This window comes from Halichoerus grypus, chromosome 5 (assembly GCF_964656455.1).
Source record: "Halichoerus grypus chromosome 5, mHalGry1.hap1.1, whole genome shotgun sequence".
NCBI lineage: Eukaryota > Metazoa > Chordata > Mammalia > Carnivora > Phocidae > Halichoerus > Halichoerus grypus.
In genome coordinates, this window is record NC_135716.1 from 71,666,965 (window position 1) to 71,686,866 (window position 19,902).

General features: G+C 41.6%; 1 protein-coding gene and 1 pseudogene across 3 annotated transcripts in view; one reads left to right on the forward strand and one right to left on the reverse strand.

Annotated features, from left to right (window-relative positions):
* The window catches only part of FAM110B (family with sequence similarity 110 member B), a 149,752-nt gene that overhangs the window by 70,126 nt on the left and 59,724 nt on the right, over positions 1-19,902 (reverse strand). The window lies entirely within an intron of this gene.
* On the forward strand, positions 7,593-8,006 carry LOC118533206 (large ribosomal subunit protein eL27 pseudogene; annotated as a pseudogene).

Sequence of the window (19,902 nt, forward strand, 5' to 3'; positions counted from 1 at the left end):
TTATGGGCATATAATTGTATTTCATTAATGATTTGCAATATAGCTTAGATGATACACATTTTAAAAGTGTTTTCTATGGGATATAAATTGGGGAAAGTTGATAATGAGAAGTCTGATTCAATTTAAAATGACACATTTATGTGAGAAGGGGAGAGGAGAGAAGGCAGCTAGTCAGATGTAACTTTTTGTCCCTGCAGCCTATTTATGTATTTGTTCTCCCTTCAAGTCGTTTCTTTCTTCCCAGTATGTTTTACAAAATTAACAATCCCGGGGTGACATTAATCAAATCTGTTCACATGTTTAACTTTCCTTCAGTAATTCCCAGAAATCGGTATGTTTTACCAAGTTCTAATCCAATGATACTATGCAAACTTCTCATTTCTGTAGTTTTGCTTTGCTCTGATTTTCCTTTGAAAACCTTTATAGAAGGCTGACATTCTCAAAAGGCATTATGATTTGCTTTAAGGAACCAAATATCCCCAGGGATTAATCAGTAGTCATGGAAAAGGAATCATGTCTACGGATCATTTTTCATCCTCAGTCTTTGTGTCCCACACCTGTTTGGGAAGTGAGCTAGCGAAAGGGACAGCAAGGCCCATAAACTTCAAGGGAGAGCACAGCAACTCATGGTCCATAAACTCAAGAGTGAACACGTGTGGGGAAATGTATACAGAGACACAAACTCTGGGAAAATGTGATGGAGACGAGTCTGCTAAAGAAAACGATTGCTCGGTGCACTACCTGGAAGCATCGACCATCGAATTATCAAAGTGCAATCAGTATCATCAGGAGCTAAAACTCCAAGAGGAATTGGCTTCAGCGATTTGGCCTAAGGCACAGCTCCCCAGAGGCTGCCAGGATACAGACTAGTAACACTTCGAGGCGTTTATCTAGGAAACATTGAACGGCTCTGCCTTCCCCTTCATTTAACAGACTGCTAGCTCAAAAAAGGCACTTTAAAAAGCTGTTTGATTAATTTCTCTCATGCCTGTTTTGTATAAGCTTTAAACAGACCCTTTCTAAGAGACGGAAGCGACTGTCCTTTCTTTGGTCTTATCTTTCAACGTGTTTGGAACCAATATTTGTTTGAAACTGAGTAACAGTTAATTGGTAATCTTTCTGACTGCCACTCTGCTAGGTGAGCCTATGTATTTTTTTGACCTCAGGAATAAGCAGTTCTGTCTTTGAACTTTCGTCAACTCATCCTTGATTCTGAAAAATCATTCATTCCCTCAGTGAACAGTTTCTGGCACCTACTATGTGCAAGGACATTGCTGGACATTGAGAGCCAGAGTGTTCTGGTTCCTAATGGCGCTTCCATCCTAATGAGGGAGATAAACATTAAGTGATTCATTAACAAATGAGTAATCACGATGCGGCAAACTGCTGTGAAGTGGGGGTGGACTGACTGGTCTGTGGCTGAAGGTTTCTGGAGGGAGTATGGGTGAGGGCCAAGAGTGTGTGAAGGTCCTGCAGAGGCTGGTGGGGCCCGAGGACAAAGGAAGGACAAGGAGACACAGCTGCAAACAGCATACACCAAAGGAGGAAGAGAGTTTGGTTCAAACCCTCTGAAACTGACTGCCGATTCCTTTTCAGTTCTTTCTAGAGTAATAGGCTTCCATTATCTTCCAAGTCAAAAACCTTCACTTACCCTTCCTTGTACAAAGAACAAAAACATGTACATCTCACATTTGCTACACTGGGCGAGGAAGATCAGTCACTCACCACACACACCGTTTACCTCCCTGAATGGATTTCCTCAAGTTCTGTTCTGATTCTCTAACCTTGGAGAACGAGGAGAGGAAAGCCTATGTGTCAAGAATTTCCATGTAGAGGGGCACCTGGGTGGCTCAGTCGGTTAAGCCTCTGCTTTCGGCCCAGGTCATAATCCCAGGGTCCTGGGATCAAGTCCCACATCGACCTCCCTGCTCAGTGGGGAGCCTGCTTCTCCCTCTCCCTCTGCCCCTCACCTCGCTTGTGCTCTCTCTCTCAAATAAATAAAATCTTAAAAAAAAAAAAAAAGGAATTTGCAGGTAGAGCTTTGTTGAAGTTTTCTTTCCTTGGAACAGAAAACAGGGTTCATATACTAAAAATGATGCTGTTTAAGCCTATGGCTCTTAGATAACTTTAGACTGATCATAAGTGTCTCAGTTTTGGTTGTTGGTCAAACTCCAACTTGCTGAAAGGGATCCAGGAGGGCTGTTTCTGCTCCAAGGAACAGGATCTGTGCATGGGGAGGGCTGCTTAAAAGCTGGACCTCCATGGCCGATGATTCTCCCACTTGGCTGACGGGGAGCCCCAGCCCAGCTCTACTCCCCCAGTTCTGCCAGTGGAGGGAGCAAGGACCAGCAGTCAAGCCACGGTCCAGGACGTGCCATGGATTCCAACCAATGTAGAGTATGGGTCACCAAGTGTCAGAACAGCCAACCTGGGATGGTGTGGCCCTGACCAGTAGCATTTCCATCGTGGGATGTCAAGCCACCAACCAACATGAAGTCACTGGGCAGAGATGCTAACAATCAGCTCCCGCCAGACCACGTGAGGGGCTTTAGCATACCACTTACTTCCAACTTCAAGGAAAAGAAAAGCATGCCCAGGCTGTGAAAGTCTCCTCTGGCTGCAAGGGGTAGGACAACTGGTGGAAAAGCATATGAGTAGTTAGGAAGTATAGCGCTCCTTCCTTCTCTGTTCATAACACCCAACACTGGCTGTTCATTCGTTTGTTTTCTCTCCCCCCCCTTCCTTCCTTTTCCTTTTCCCCTTCCTTCCTTCCATACTTCCATCCTTCCTTCCTTCCTTCCTAGAATGCAGCATACAAGGTGCTCGATGCAGGTGTAACATGGGCAGGCTGAGAAAGATGGAATGGGGCTGCTGGAAATTACCCCAGCTGCTCCAAAGGCCACATGCAGCCCCCAGGCCCCTCTTCATTCAGATGCTTCGCATGCTGCCCTGTTTACCATGAAGCGACCCCACCGCGTCAATAGGGCCTCGGAGGTTCCTTTGTACATCAGCGCAGGCCACCATTGTGGGAGTCCGTTCTCAGGGCCGCCTGGGAAGCCACGCACGGAGAAAGATGATTGCGTGTGGATGATCATCTTGCCAGGCCTCATAAGCAGATCACGTGAGGCTTCTCGGTGGACCTCCGTTTACAATCCAATTGCGCATCTTGTAGCATCTTCTCAAAGCCTTGCCTATGCCATCACCGTTTTCTCTTTTTTTCTTCTAATGATTCATATTTTATAGTATTGGTGAAGAGAGACAGAAGGGTAGGAAACAATGAGACAGCTAAGGAGTTACGAATTTCAGGGGCGGCTAGCTCAGGGGAGACTGTCATGGAGGCTTGCTCTGAATGGCCAGCAGTTGCGAGCATGGTAAGGCATGTCTGACACCCTCACACACATGGCGTCCACCTGTAAACTAAAGATCCAGCGCAGCCCAGACACCCTCATGGAGGGACTTCGCTGGCCCCTGAAGTGCATGTTTGGACAGTACAAGTCAATGGTACTTGACCACAGTGCTTGGACAGATCATTTCCCAGGGGCCCTCTCCCCCCCTTTTCCTTGGGCCACGTTCCTGCTTTACCCCTCTATAATAACCTTATGAGACCTTACACGCTCTCAGCCTCTCTTAGAGTTTGCCACCCCGGCCCACCCAATGGACCACTGAGGTTAGGACTCTGGACTTTGAAATGGCTTAATCATAGGTCAATATTGCACTGGGATTAGCCCCGTCAGGCCTACTTAACCAGGAATGTAACTGGCCTCTTAGGCCTAGAGGCGAGAAGTCACTTGGTGGAAGAAGAGAACAAAGAATTTCTTAGGTATGGGACTAACCGTCGAAAAAGTTGATACAGACAAAATTTACATCTGCTATGTCCCATACCCTCTGTATCCTTCTCCAACATTTAGCACCCTGACCCCAGGGTGCAAAAGTACCAAGTGCCTACAACCTTAGCAGACCTATGCCCAGCCCCCACACCTCCCCAAGTCCTAACACTAACGAGACAGTCCCTTGCCCTCCTACAGGAAAACAGAAAACTGGACTCCAACTCCTACTCATGCTAATTTTGCAGAAGTACACCAGACTCCTGCCCTGGAGGTGAGCTCTCGAACCTGTTAGAAGAATGGTAACCTCAATGTTCAGCATAATACGGCTCGAATTAAGAACCCACAGAGGTGCTTCTGTGCAAGTTGACAGGGTTAAGAAGAGACCTGGGATATGGTCGTGCAAAAGGGACTTTTCCCCCCAAAACTGAGAAACTAAAGTTTTGAAATTTTGATGCAAAAAGCACACTTACATGCCTAATGAACATCAGATTAAGAAAATTCTTCATTAAGATGGTTTTATTTTGCATCTTAGGGTCCTAACTCACAAACACAATATTCTTAGGAAACCATCTCTTTGATTCACCTGTTTTCTAGAGCAGCCCAGTTTTACCCAAATGATTGTTTCCTATTTATAAAGTGAAATAGTCAATGACAGGGAATTTTAAAAGTCTCTCATTGCACACAACTTCAAGCATTGCATAATAAAAGAACTTGGATATTCTTCAGAAATCAAACCTCCTACCTTTCCTTCATTTATATTTACATACATCTACAAGTCAAACATGGGTTTATTCAGCCGATGAGGTAGAATGCACAAGGACATTTCATACATGGCTAAGGACATGTTAGTATCAGAACCCATACGTCCAAATGGCACCGGGCAGCAGAGAGCCTGGAATGAATGGGCATTCTGGCAATTAAAAATTAACATCACTAAGAAACTTCCTTTAACAACAACAAAACCATTGTGTGTATTAAGACATCAGTGGTTTATACCTTAGCCAATAAGATTAATCCTTGGCATTCTGACTGGCAGCTTTTAAGAAATGGAAGTTTAAGACAGAAGAGAGGGTTATTTGAGAATCTAAAATACTATGGTGACATTGCTTCATTAGTTCCAGAAATATATATTGAGCCCCTATTATGTGATCATGGGTTGAGAATATAGCCTCTCCCTTGGGAGAATTTACAGGTGAGGGAGACAGTAAGCTCCTGGGAGTTTTGCTCCCTGGAAGGGGTTACAGAATTCAGAAAGGGGAGCCACAAACTAGGACTTGCTCAGGGACTCCAGACTCAATCTACTCCTATTTTGCTCTGTTTCTCACTAAAACCCACGTTTGTTCTTATACTCAAAATATTAGTTACCCCGTGGGTGTAATAATTAATCTTATATATGCCATATATTATATATATAATGATAAATAATACAAATATAGCACATATAACATAAATGTAATATATATAAATAATCTTATATAAAATAATATAATAAGCTATGAATTAGCTTGCATTAATAGTCCTGAGCTTATTCCCTTCCTTCTGTTCTCAAATCATACCATGTTTTATGGACATTGATAGGCATCTTCTAGGATGTGAAAGCGTTTACCTTATCAATAATCTCTGTTCTACCAAAAGGGCTCAGGATTGGACTTTTTTTCTACTGGCCATGGATAATTCCTACAAACCTTTAAATTCCAATAAATGGACTAACATCCTAAATTGTAGCTTTGTCTCCTAAAGTGGAATGCCTAAACATTTCAGATTTCAGTTAAATGACATTTCCTATAATTATAAATAGTTCTGTATAGCATCAGCACCAGTGCTTGAGTGTATCTCTACAATTATTGTCCAAAATCAAGGCATATCATCTTGCATGAGTAATGCATGCTGCTATTTTAAGCAAAAGCTTCATGGAAGAACTTCAGCTATGCATGGTATGAATGCTCATAATTATGTTTTAACAGTACTAACTTTGAACGATTACTTTCATCCAAACAAATATGTAACTACAAAACAGAATTTGTTATGAAATTCATCTAAGGTCTTTCTGAAACTTTTCAAGTTAGTAGGAGCCAAAGGATAGGTGTCTTCAAAGGGGTCATATCAAAACTTTGGAAGTCATATCCTCCTCTCTTCGGGAGAAATTATGTTGCTAGAACAACATCATCCCATTATATTTTAACCCAATCTAGCTACTTTCCAGCTGGCAACCTTGGGTAAATTACTTACTTCTTCATGCTTGAATTTTCTCATCTATAACATGAGGGTGATGGTATCATGTGGATTAAATGAGTTAATACATACAGAAAGCATGTAGAGAGTATCTAGCATTTTGTAAACATTATCTAAACTTCCTCACACTTCGCTGATTGCAAAATTAAACATCCAGGCCAAATTATATTAATGGTATTTGAAAAAGACCCTCTCTTAGAAAAATAAGTATATAATATAAATATATAATTATCATGCCCTGAGCACAACCTAGATGGGAAATGTTATACTGTTAAGAGCTTGTTAATAACATCTAGAAATTCTGGAACTTAAATAAGCATGGATTTTTTTTTTTCTGGGGCAACATGGGAAAAAACATCTTGAAAATTTTACAAATGTGTATACCTTTACCCATGGCCATTCACTATGGGAAAATCATTCTAAGGATCATGTGCATAAAATAAATTAGAAATAATTGAGGCTATATGCAAAAAATATATAGTCATGGTATTTGTCACATCACTGTATCCCTTATAGAGCAAAAAAAGGAAGAAAGGAAATCACATTCAACAACAGCCAATTGGTTACATAACTTATGGTGTATAAATAAAATTATTGGAACATTATAGTTATTAAAAAGTGATATTTTAGAATATTTATTAAATTTATATAAATTTATTAAATGAGAATGTAAGCTAAATATTAAGTGAGAGTCATAAATCAACATATATTATGATTCCATTTTGTTAAAATTACCTCTTTGTGTATGTATACATATATGTCTGAATATATACAGAGAAAAAGTCTAGGAGCAAATCCCACAACGTGAATAGTTTTTATCTCTGCATGGTTGACTTGTCTGAATTTTTAAATTTTTCTACTCTGCTATTACTAACATTGAACATAAATTGCTTATTAAAACTTTGTGGGTTTTCCTACTCCAACCCAAGGAAAAGAAAAACCTGTGGGTAGCAAGTTTTTAGTGAGTCTAGCCCCTCTAATGTCTCAGGCTTGGAGATTCTTACTGCCCTATGTCCTGGTCAACAGACCTAGCCTACAGCCAGTCTTCATGATGCAACTTCGCCTTGCTAGCCAGCATGTAAGTAACCAGCTAGTAAGTGGCAGCCTCAGCAAACACGATTTTGATGAGCTAATCATTCCCGGCCATAAGTCAAACCATTAGAGTGGGAATCTAGAGTTCAGCCTGGATTGTCAATTTGCTGATTAGACATTAGGGCCAGCTTCTGCTGGCAAAGTGTAAGTCCTTATTGCTAAGTGCAGCTCAGATACTCCTTGACTTACTTATTTGGATAATTCTCTCCTTTTATCTAAAGGCATTCTTACACACTTGGAAGACATGGCCAGGTTCAAACATCTGGAAAGAAGCCAGGAAATTTAAGTGATGAAGGAAATGGAAAATAATTTCTTTGGATATAAAGTTAGGAACATTAGCATGCTTCAAGATCGACTATGACCGAGCGGAAGTGCCCTTTCTTCCTTTCTGTTGTAGGCTCGAGTGGCTGGTGTCGAGATGGGCAAGTTCATGAAACGCTACTCCGGACACAAAGCAGTCATCATGAAGAACATTGATGATGGCACCTCAGACCATCCCTACAGCCATGCTCTGGTGGCTGGAATCAACTGCTATTCCCGCAAAGTGACAGCTGCCATGGGCAAGAAGAAAATCGCCAAGAGGTCAAAGATCAAGTCTTTTGTGAAAGTTTATAATTACAATCACCTCATGCCCACAAGGTACTCTGTGGATATCCCCTTGGACAAGACTGTTGTCAACAAGGATGTCTTCAGAGACCCTGCTCTTCAGCGAAAGGCCCGACGAGAGGCCAAGCTCAAGTTCAAGGAGAGGTACAAGACCGGCAAGAACAAGTGGTTCTTCCAGAAGCTGCGGTTTTAGATTTGTTTGGTTTCAGTCATTAAAAATACCAAAAAACAAACAAACAAACAAAAAAAGATTGACTATGACCTTGGCAGGTTTCTGAAGCTTTATGGATTGTTACTACTACAGTCGGAATCGAGTTTAAAATAAGGTGACGCAAAACAATCACCTTTAAAAAATCTTGTGAGCCCTCGCTCAGAATCATTAATAGATAATGGTTCGATGGTTTTGTCAGACAGATATTTCCATTTACCTGTGTATATCTTAAAGGCAATTTTATTATATCCAGGGATCAATTTTTTTAAGTGCCACAATAGAAATTAATGTGCAAGTGGGAATTGTTTAACAGAAATTTGCCTTGAAGCAACCTAAGCTCTGCTCCATCTATACCATTAAATGTGTAATTACCTGAAAACCAAGACTTTTTTTTTTTTCCTACTGAAAATAATCACTCCCCCCTCCCAGTTTCTTTCTTGAATGTTAAGTTTTTCATACCTGGTGACTAGTTTCTGTATCTGGATTTCCTATATTTCTCCTGTTCCTATTTTCATATGTAGACATTCTTTTCCATGGTTTCTTTAACAGCCAAGAAACAATTTTTCTCATGGAATCCTGTTAAAGGCAGTGACAATAATTATGGGACCCTTTTCATTTAACTAGTGTTCTTCTCCTGGAGCGCTTACCGCTCGTGATTTTAAGGGGAAAAATAATGTGTCCTTGAAGAATGAGAAAGAAGTTATTCGAAGAGAAAGAATCCTCTGCAAATAAGAACATTTGACTAGTTTCTAAATAAACAAGAAAATCCATGTTACTTATTGAAGGTTCTTTCTTGGGTTATCACTTTACGCTTTAAGTCCACAATAAAGAGAAAAGTTACTCCTCCAAACATGACTGAGACAGTTTGTAAATCTCTAGTGATATCCGAAAATCATTTCTGCAGATGTGGGTGCTCTCTCTGCAGGGAGCGTTTTCTAATCATGGTGTCAGTGTATCAGGGAGAACGAGCACAGGAAAAGATAAGCTTCGTTGCGTATTACTTCTTTCGTATGTATGTTATTAACTTTGAGACTGAAGTGATTTGAAGGACATTAATTCACCTTAAAGAAACTTTCTTGGGCTTCTCTTTTGCTTTATTTTCAAAGTCAGGTTACAAGCTAATTTAAATTTCAAGTATTTGATTACATTCCTCTTGAATTGACTGCTCATGATCTTTGCCAAATCAGTGCTCCCATTCAGGGAGAAGCTATTTTAATTCTACTGCAGGCAGGTCTTCTAATGAAGAGGAGAGTTTAAATTCTTCCTACATGGAATAGCACATGATGAATGTTTTTTATCATAAAGTCTGAGTCAAGCCTACACAAGTGGTTTGCGTACTAAATTATATAGAAGGCTTTTAAATTAACATCACAGAAATGTTCTGTAATAGGAATAAATAGCATAAAGTACCTAACAGATTAGTGGAAAAGCACTATAGGAGCCCAGAGGGCAGCAACAGAAACTGCCCACCCCATACCTTGATGGTATTTGGCACATGTTATAGGCTAAAGAAGCATTTGCAGTTTTAATCATCTTCCTCCAAAAGGTAGGCATAATTTTTGCATTTGTTTTTAATGTTGTTTAAGAACATATCCAATTTGTATATGTGATATGAGTCAATGCCTGGCTTTAAAAAGATAGTACCTGGTGTTTCGTTATCTTGAGGGTGAGTTGCAGGTGCAGGAGCTGGTTCTTAGTTAATTTCATTTTGCCTACAATGAGCACAGCTTATCCACACAAAAGAGTGTATCCTGGGTTTTTGGATGAAGTAATTAGAAATTCCTAAAGGTCTTGATTCTCCATCAGTAGTGATGGATGGTCCAACAGATGAAAATCAATACTCCAACTTTTTTAGATGCTCCAGGTGAGAGAATCAGGGCTCTGTATAGAAGGGCCAGAGCCTCCTGCCTCAAACCCCAACCTAGGATAGGACAAGGGAGGAAGCACAGAGAAGGAAGATCTTTTTTTGATTTGTAATTACTACTTTTCTTTATTTCCTCATTTTCGGCAAAGGAACTCATACAGAATTTCTTCTATTATTGTTTCCTTTGGAAAAACAACTTAATCTCTGTCCTTCCAAAAGATGCCCAAAGATATGTACCTTTTGGAAAGGATGTATTTTACAGGGAAAAAATACTCCATTGACAACCAAGAAGGAGCAATACTAAAGCACTGTCATTTCAAACACTGGTTGGACTCAGTTGTGTGAAATTAATTGGAATTTCAATTAGCCTATCTTCCTTTTTGCTATACTAGTTTTGTGCTGTTCTGTAGTCTGTGTTCACTCAGGCCTTCATACATACTTCTTTTCAGCATTATTCTCTGACCTAAATTGCAGTGAAATGGAATGTATTACACCAAATTTTTCATATCTGAATAAACCGAAGTCATCCAACTGCAAAACACATTCCACCTGCAAAATTCCATGTCAAGTATTACTGATGTTTCACATTTTGTGGAAGTGTGTCCCACTGTGAGGAACCTGCATGCTGGGTCATCTGTGCTTCCACTGATAAGAAAGGGTCCTCCTCCTAGAGAAAGACCATAAGCTATTGCATAAAGACAATGAAATTCCAATACTGTGGCATTAATAAGAATAAACTGCTAGATTAACGAACCAGAAGAGTCTAGAAATATACCCACAAATACACAACTGATTTTGGACAAAGGAACTCAGACAATTCAATGGAGAATGAAAAGTATTTTCAATAAATGATGATGGAACAGTTGGAGAGTCATTTAGAAAAATAGTAAAAGTTGACCCCTACCTCACACCAAAATGATCAACTCGAGATAGATCATAGACCTACAAGTTAAAATCTAAAAGTGTAAAGCTTCTAGAAAAAAGATGAGAATACTTCTGCAACCTTGAAGTAGGTTAAAATTTCCCAGAGTCACCAAAAACACTGTTAAAGAAACAACTGACAAACTGTTCTTTAAGAAATTAAAAACCTCTGCCCATCAAGTGATGCTGTCAAAAAAAGGACAAACACTAAATGGGAGAAAACAGATCTAATATATATATCTGAAAAAGACTTTTTAGACAGAAAAAATAAAGGGCTACACATCAATAACAAAAAGACCAACAATCCAACTTTTAAAAAGGGAAAAGGACTTCGATAGACACTTTGTAAGAGAAGATACACAAGAGATGTGTTAATAAGCACATGAGGAGGTACTCAGCATTAGTCATGAGGGAGATACAAATTTAAACCCAGTAAGACAATAGTTCATAGCCACTCAAATCACTAAAAATAAAAAAGACAATACCAAATGTCGGCAAAGATGTGGAATAACTGGAACTTTTACACATGCTAATGGGAAAGTCTGAAGTCAATCAAACATTTGGCCTCTGACCCAGCAATTCCACTCAGGGGTATTATCCAAGATACAGGAAAACACACGTACACAAAAAGACTTGTTCAGTGATGTTTGCAGCAATTTTATTCCAAATGCCCAACTGGAAACAAGCCAAATATCCATTAAAAGAAGGCCAGAGAAAAAGCAACTGCACTATATACCCACCATGGGATACTACTCAGCAATAAAAGGAACCAGCCATTGAGACAACAACACGGATGAATCTGGAAGACATCATATCGAATGAAAGGAACCAGCACAAAGGGTATTTACTGTGATTCCATTTATATACATTTAAAAACAGATAAAACTAATTTATGGGGATAGAAATCAGAACAATGATCTCTTCTGCAGTGGAAAAGGGGAAATTGACTGCCAAATGGCAAGAGAGAATTTGCTGGGGTGATGGAAATGGTCTACATTTTTATTAGGGTGGTTCTATGAGAGTATATGTTTGTTAGACCTTCTTATCAAACTGTACACTTAAGATCTATAAATCTTACCTCAAAAAAATCCCATACTGTATAAAAGAAACGCTGTTAGTCTCACTACAAAGTTTTAAAGGTCTTATTGCTGATTTGACATCTTAATTAAAAACTATTTTTATTTTAAATTCTTCTGAACTTTCCAACCTCTTATTTATATGTAGTATGCCATGCGTATATAAAGAAGAAATGATGACTCAGTCCCACATGAATTCCTGTAAGTTATAGTTTACTCATTTGAATGTCATGTTGCACCTTTATGTTTAGATTACTCTTATCAGGACCTGAGAATTTTTTTTCTATTTATAGGTCCTGGGAAAGCTTATTTTCAACAGTTAACCGCTGTTAGCATCCATTTAAAACACCTCTCTTGTAAGTTATTGTTGCCTCTTCTGCTTTTACCTGACCATTTTTTCTTTTATTTGTCTCATGTTTGTAATGAAGCAGTTTTCTGGAAGAAATTAAAACGTATTTTACAGGAACATACTATATCCATTTGCCTTTTTTTCTGACTTGTAGGTCACAGAAACAAACTCACAGTTAAGCATCTCGAGGTCCTAGGAGGCTTTAAGACAGTCTTGGGCTTGAATATCTATTCTATTCCTTACGAGTTACATGGATTTAGGTAAAATTACTGAATTTCTTTATGCCTCAGTTTCTTCTTAAATAAAAACAACTGTATGGATAACTATTGCACAACTGTGAGAGGGGAGAGGAGAGAGGGAAAGGTGGGGGCTGGCTCCCTGAAGCTAATAAGGGGGTATACCATCTGTAGAAAATTAAAAAAAAAAAAAAAAACAGCCAAGCCACATGCAGACAATTCCAAGACTTATCAGTGGTAAACTGCCTGTCCCCAGTGACAATGCAAATGAAGTCAAAGCACTACAGTGTGCCCACCTGTGAGGATGAAGGGAACGAGCAGGAGAACACAAGATGGGGATGAGTCTTCCATTCAGTTCTGGCCCAGGAACAGCTAACCTTCACTGAATACTTTGTGCCTGGCCCAGTGAGGAAACACGTTCATCACTTCACCCTTGCCACAGTTCTACGAAGCAGATACTAACTACCGTCACCACTTCATAGTTCAGGAACTGAGAGGTCTGTAACCTCGAGGCTGCCATCGGGGACCGGTCGAAGGAGGGGCGCACGGGCAGTGGACCCTGCCATGCGCCTTTGCCACCAGAAAATCACACTACTGCTTCTGAGCCTCTGAGCCTTCCCAGGGGCTTCTAAAGGTGACTGGGAAAGGAGTGGGACGGGTCCGCCAAGGGCATCTCTCGATTGAAAACCGTCGTCTTGGAGAATTTGGATCCTCAAGCTTGATTCACAACAGCCTAAGAAGTCATAACAATTAGGAGGGCAGAGCCTCCAATTAGATTCCTTAGGAACATAAACTAGTTTCATTTCCCAATATCCAGGAAACGGAGAAGAGCAGCCTTGCCAAAAACTGCGTGTAGCTGTCTCAGTGTGCTCTGTGTGTGTGTGTGCGTGTGTGTGTGTGTCCAGCAAGCCCAGCATGACCTCACCCATGCCAGCATCATGCACGCTAGGGGCCCTGACCCGATTTCCCTCCTGGGGGCTGAGGACCCGTAAACCGGCCCAGTGCCCTCAGTAACGAGAGCAACCATCTACTGCAGGGGCCAGCACAGGAGAGCAGAGCCCTTCAGGCAGCCCGTAACCAGCCGAGCGTGACTGCCCCTCAGCTACAGTGTGGATGTGGCTATCAATCAAGCAGTAATTAGATTTTGCCACATTTAACACAATCCCTCTGCTGCCCTCATTTACCAGGCCTGGATGGGTAAGAAAGGCAGAGCGTTCCCACTGAAAACAGACTTCTTCACTTTGAGCCCTGTGCCCTGCCTTAGCCCTCAAAGCCCAAGACAGCCACGGAGAGAACGTTCTCTCTCAGATCCGGCGTGTCTGACAATACCGTGCAATTACACCGGTGATGGGGATGGAAAGGGCATGGGGGGGGGGGGTCTGTCCTTATCATACTGGAACACACATTCGCAACCAAAAGCCTATGGAAAATAGAACAGCAGTTCAAAGAAACTAGGCATTAGTAAGAAAAATGTAATTAACCTACCAGAAAAGCATCGAAATCTTCACAGACGCACACACACAGAAACCTATGCAAACTAAGCTCTCATCTGATTTCAGTCAAAGCAAATTCAGCCTTCACTTTGGGCTATAAACATGTCAAACTGGTGGCTTATAAGGGAGACCTCGGGCGACGTGTGAATTATGCCTTCACGAAGATTTTAATTCTAAATATTATCGAGCCCTGTGAAAATGCAACCTAATACGTAGGTTACATAGAACGGCCAATGTCCTCTTTTAGTGTGACCTGAAATGTTTTTTATTTTACATTTCCGCACATTATGCTTAAGTTAAATACATTTCGATAACCTGTGGAAATGGAAGTGGTAGTAGAAAACCAAACAACATTGAATTTTTATTTATTCTCAACCACTGGCTCTTTTCCCAATGGACTCTTCCTGACAACTTTATTTTTTTATTTTTTATTTTTTTTTAAAGATTTTATTTATTTATTTGACAGAGAGAGACACAGCGAGAGAGGGAACACAAGCAGGGGGAGTGGGAGAGGGAGAAGCAGGCTTCCCGCCGAGCAGGGGGCCCCATGTGGGGCTTGATCCCAGGACCCTGGGACCATGACCTGAGCCGGAGGCAGAGGCTTAACCGACTGAGCCACCCAGGCGCCCCTCTTCCTGACAACTTTAAAAAGCTGGAGATAACAAGGATTCCAAAATTATGTAAGGGCTGAAAATTTGTAGTTTAAAAAACGTTAGATATTTTAGACCACCGTCGGCAAACTTTTTTGTAAAGGGTCAGATAGTATTTTAGGCTCTGCAAGTCACACAGTCTTTGTCATGACTTCTCAACTCCGCGCCTATAGCATGCAACAGCTGCAGTCAACACATAAACGGATGATCGTGGCTGTGTTCCAGTAAAACTTTATTTACAAAACCTGACAGTGGGCTGGATGTGGTCCATGGGCCATCATTTGTCAACCTCTGACCTAGACTGGACTAAAAGCAGCGTGGAATCTGGTCTTTTATACTGGAAACTGCTGCTTCAGAGCAAAACAGATCTATAAATAAGCAATCCCTTGTACCAAGTGTATAATGTTAGATGTGGCAAGTGTTTCTCGAGTTTCTGGAAGTTGCTAATTTTTATCAAGAAGCAGAAGACTTGAGGGTGTTTATCCTTTCTTGCACACAACACATTAGCAGGTGTTAATGCTGATCACAGCTGGAAACAGAGCATGTCCTATGTGTGACTCAAGATGGCTAGAGAAAGTGTTCTTACAAGGGAAGGCTTCATTTGACCAGGATTGGATCTCCACAGGCCCAAAGCACCTTAAAAAATAAATAAGTAACTAAAAGTCACCACTGTTACTTAAGAGCACAATTGATTCACTCAACTTGAAAAGGGCACTGAAAATGCCGTGCTTTGAAAGCACACAAAACACTAAGGGAGTAGGGAAAAGCATCATGATGTATTCTTCTCAAATGACACAAAAGAATTTGTGTCCACAGGTTTAAAGAAAATTAATTAAGATGTAATCTTTAGATCAGGAATGGTTAACTATTTAAATGCCAAAAGGGAATATAACCGGAAATGAAAAATAAAATAAAAAAAAGATGCCGCACAGGGGTGGGAGAAGGGGGTTGCCAATGAAGTCAGAGGTGAAGAACAAAGATCCTGAGCTGTGAAGTCAGGTCTGAGCAAGTGCTCAGAGCGGGTAGAAAGGACAGGTACGCTGGACTTCTAACCCCATAAATCAGGGTGTGTACATTCAAACATGGCTGCTCTCTGACCCCACTGCTCACTGTCCCGGGTGACAGAGGCCAGCACGGTGTCCTCATTCCAGAAGGTCAACCAGTTGAAACCCAAACTCGCAAAGTTTGCCGCTCGAGCCCTTTCTGAAGCAAGAGAGGGCATGAAAAACTATCTCAGTTCCCAAAGATTTTATATCACCACCTGTGTGACTCTTTATTAAAAAGGTACTACTTTGACAATGTAGCAATTCGATACTAAATAGCCCATCCGATAATATGATGGAAAATGGAGAAAGGAAGAAAAGAAGAGAAAGTGCCACAGGGTAATTGTTAATTAGGAAGATTTAGGAATAAGTATGTAACTAGCCTGAAAAAGAAATTTACATAAATAAATATGTACCTAAAGAAAAAGAAATGTATGAAATTTATAAACTTCATAAAATAAGGGAAGGGAAATAAGGATTATTTATATAAAAGCAGATGTATCCACAGGTAGAGGTCTTTTGCTTGTGAGATGCGTGGCTCTCCCCACTCCCAGCAACTCCAAAGAGGCTTGAGCTACATACACCAGCCCTGGGGCTCTCGGTAAACGCAGATTACACAGGGGTCCAGAGACTACTCTTTCCCCTCCTCTCAACTGCCCTGCTCTTTGGAGTCTCAATCTTTCCCTATCTGCTAAAGTCCCAGAGGGTACCCTCCTATTTTTTTCCATCAGTTTAGTTGTGTCTAACTGAAGACATATAGCAAATAGGGACGCCTGGGTGACTCAATCTGTTAAGCGTCCAACTCATGGTTTCGGTTCAGGTGGTGATCTCAAGGTCATGAGATTGAGCCCTGCATCAGGCTCCACACTGGGCATGGAGCCTGCTTAAGATTCTCTCTTTCCTCCTCCCTCTGCTCCTTCCTACTCGTGCTCACTGGCTTTCTCTCTCTCTAAAAAAAAAAAGCAAACTATACCAGCAAGCCATGGGTCTTCTGTAAACCCCATCTTGAAAAGCCACACTGATTGCTTATCCATTCTTTGGTAGCGAAGGTGAGGTCTAGAATAAGATATACGAACGTTCTGCTTGCTCTTGTTCAGCTGGGGTTGGAAGGAGGCCTAGGTTTACACATCTATTTGCCCTCAGGAAGAAGAGATCTGCTCCTAGGTAGTGCTAGAATCTTCCCAGCACGAGGTGGCAACAGGGTTTCATATCCAGCTTCACTTCCCTACTCACCAGGGTCCAAGAGATAATACCATATATTGAAAGCAAACAGAAAAATGTTAAGAGTGAGCTGAAGTTCTGGAGAAGAATAGAAAAAACATTTTATCAGAGATAAATCAGTTGAAAATATGTCGCTGGAGCACCAACACTTTGGCCTTCAATCTTTTTCTTGCCTATCTACACTGACTGTCTTAGGGTCCTCATGCCTTAGATCCCACATATGTGCTAACTACTTCTCCGTGTATAGGTTCGGTCCATCTTCCCTCTGGAATTCCAGACTGGTACATCCAGCGGTAATTCAGTTCTCCCTTTGCCTATCATCATCAGCTCACACCTAAGGGGCCCAAAGCTGAGCTCCTAAACCCCGCTCCTGCTCCTATCCCCATCTTGCTCTTCTCAATCAATGGCAGCATCTTCCTTCCAGGGGGCTTGGCCAGAAACCCTGGAGTCACCCTTTATGCTCCTCTCTCTATCACACTATGCAACCAAGATGTCATTAAATCCCATACACTCAATTTCAAAATATTTCCTGAACCTGACCTTTCCTCATCAGCCCCATACAGCTGGACCTTGGCCCAAGATGCCAAACCCATGCTATGAGTTACTGCAAGTGTCTTACTGGTCTCGTGCAGTCTCAGCACTGTTGCCAGGGAGACCTTGTTAAGATGAAGGTCAGACTCTGTCACCCCTCGGTCCATACCCCTCTAATGACTTTCCATCACCTTCGGGCAACAGCCCAAACCCTAACAGCCCAATGGCCCTTTCCACTCTGGCTCCAAACACTCTCTGACCTCACTTCTGATAGCATGGGGCCCCCCTCCACCCCATCAATGCTGCTCCCTCTGCCGGGGGCCCTTTCCCACAGAAACCTATATGACTGGCTCATACTCTGCCAGGTACAGGCTTGACTCAAGTATCCCCTCCTAGTCAGGCCTTCCATGGCCCCCTCTCTGTCTCAGTTCTTTGTCGCTGTGTCACAAATTACCACAAACTCTGTGACTTAAAACAGCACCCAGATAACATTTCCCAGTACCTGTAAAGGCCCAGGCGTGGTTTACCTAAGTCTTTGGCTCCAGGTCTCACAAGGCTGCCATCAAGTTGTCTTCTGGGCAGCTTTCCTTTAGGAGCTTGGGGTTCTCCTTTGAGTTCCTGTGGGTGTTGGCAAAATCCAGTCCCTGGGGCTGTAGGACTGAGGTCCCGGGGTTTCTGCTAGCTGTGGGCAGGGGCCACTCTCATCCACTAGTCGAGGCAGCTCCCAGTCCCCTGCCACGTGGCCTTCTCACAGCCCACCTCCTCACAGCCAACAGGAGAATCTGACCAGCACAGGAGAATCTCTACCCCAGTCTGCTGAGATGTGGGCTTATACAACGTAATCAAAGCCACAGCAGCGAGAGCCCCTTCACCATGCTCTATTGGCCCCACCACTCAATACAGGGTCACCCTAGAGCCCTGCCTAGCACACCCTCTAAAATGCTACTGCCTCATCCCACAACACACACATCTCTCCCCCCCAATCCTTGAGTGTCCTGAATGCTAATTTTTACCACTTGAAATAACAAATATTTTATATATTTATCTTCTGCATTTCTGCTCCATCTCTCAAAGGCAGAGCTCACTGTTTGGTTTTGTTTCCTACTACAGCCCCAGCTATAGAAGAACAGGCTCAGACAATAAATATTTATGGAATGAATAAATGATTTCCTCTGTAGGTTTGCTTTAAAACTGTCAGCACATCAGCATCTCCGATTCCGCCGCTACCCTGTAAATGGCCGCGTCCTCTTCGTCCTGTGCTTGCATTGCGACTTTTAGTCACAAAAGATGAAGCTAAATGCTCTCCTTCTCATGGTACAAAGCTCTGTAGTTTGAGTTTATTTATAGTTTTATCAGCCAACGATGTGGCAAGAACTCCACATTGAATAGTTGCAAAACCAGCATTTTTATACTTGTGTGAAAACAGCTATGTTCACTGTCTGGTTCCCAGGCTCAGAGATGGCTTTTAGGTTTGTTTGTATCTTAAAAATTCTTCAGTCAAAAAATGAATGGAGGGAATAGCCAAACTCCCTTTGAATACTGACTCTGAGAAAACCAGGAGTATGTGATTTAAACAGAGAAGTATGGTATTCAGAAGCAACAAACAACCTATCACTACAGTAGTAAATGTGACAGATCCATTATCCATCTCATTTAAGGGGAATGTTGCTTTTTTTTTTTTGCAAGGGATAGGGCAACAGGCAAAGCCAAATGCTATAAATGTGAAACACAACTCCATGTTAAATACACATAGGGTACTGGGAATCCATTCTACCCCATATGCCTCTGGTTAGCAAAGTGGGATGAAAAGAAAAATGTATAGGCACTTAAAGTAATACTTATAAACCCAACTGCAATAGCAAGTTAATAACAAATTGATCATTTACCTGACATGCAGTCTGAAAAACACTTATCCATGGTCTCCGCTGAAATTAACCAAATTCTACTCAGGTTGATCACAGATCATACAAAGCAGTGTGATTTTTTTCTCTTTTATCTTGTTTAAGCTTCCTCCACTCTTGTTTATTTTACTAGCAGCATTACTATTAAAGTAACTCAAGGAACGTAATTAATTTCTAGATCTCCCTTGCCACTGATGATAAATAATCATTCGCTTCTGAATTCCTGGCTGGTTCCTGCTTCTGGCTTCTCTCCTCTAACCATAATACAGTTTCCAGGCTAATCTGCCAAAAACAGTGATCCTGGCAAGTCATTCCTCTGGTCATGAACTGAGGGCGGCTCCCTCTGGCCTGCCTTGTCAAGTTCATAGCCTTCCCCATGGCCTCACTTGTCAAGTTCTTCTCCTGGATTAAGCCCTTACTCGACCTGGGTCAGTTTGGTTTCCATGTTAACTGCGAGACTCTGCACACTGGACTCCAGGCCTCATCTGGCCCCCTCTGGCCCCAGAGTGACTGGCTGAAAGAATACAGATCAATGAATGAAAACCACAAACAGTAAACCGTAAGCCCTACTGACTGTAAAGACATCTCTTTATATGAAGGACAGACTACTGCTCTTTCCTATGGAAATATAGTAGGGTTGAGAAAGAGA